The sequence below is a fragment of the Chelon labrosus genome, assembly GCF_963514085.1.
Source record: "Chelon labrosus genome assembly, chromosome: 3".
Taxonomy (NCBI): Eukaryota; Metazoa; Chordata; class Actinopteri; order Mugiliformes; family Mugilidae; genus Chelon; species Chelon labrosus.
The window spans coordinates 23008507-23009490 of NC_140339.1; positions in this window are offsets into that span (position 1 = coordinate 23008507).

Consider the following 984-nt stretch of genomic DNA (forward strand, 5'->3'; position numbering starts at 1 on the left):
GTGCCATATTCCAAATACTTCAAAGGAAGATAATGATTTGATTTGTATTGATATTGAATTAAAGTTCAAAATAAGGGAGCAGATTACAAATATACTGTGGCATCAGCATGGTGTGTGTGGTACTTTGAAGAAACAGAAAATTCTTTAGGATTTGTTTTCACATTCAGATCTTTTTTGCTTTGTAGCGCACACATAGGAACAGTTACGATCCAAATCTAGTGTAGCCTGGAGAGCAGTTGCACATTATTTGCAGTGCGCTCCTTTCCCTAGATCTCAATATCAATAAACAGGCACTATTTGTTCCATAGTCTTGGATACCAGAATACTGGCAATGTTGAGCAGTTTTCTTAGAAGTGTCATTTTTAGACTGTGTTTCAGTTAATATTTAAACTTCTTTGTCTGCAGATTTTGCATTGGACCGTGTTGCCTGTGGTCATTGCAGAAACATTTTAGATATTACTACAATTAATAATCCTTTTTTTTTAACCTTGGAGGAAACAAATACAAGGAACAAGACGCAGTGTGAGCTAATCAGGGTGCAAAACTGATCATGTTGTGACAAGCAGACCAACTGTGTCCTTGTTTAATGGAATGCACATTAGACAGATATATATTTTTTTTAAATGCTACTTTTGTTTATTGAATTAGGAACAAATGTAAACTGGAATTAAATATTAAAGTTATGGCACAAGTCAATGAAAAGGTGAACTAACAAAAATAGTTTTCCATCTTTTCAATAGGTCCTCATTCATTAGAAATAGTTCCAGTCCATTTGGTCTGGATGTTTCCTAATGAATCGACGTGAAAGGTCAGGTTAGGTCTGTCTTTGAAGTGGACAGGTAGAGCGGATGGATCGTAGAAAGTGATCTGTGTGTGTGTGTGTGTGTGTGTTTAGCCTACACAAGACATCTAACGTATCATCTCCCGTTGAGTAGTTGGATTGCAACAGAGAGCTCAGAGGAGCTGGGCGCATGCAGACCATGA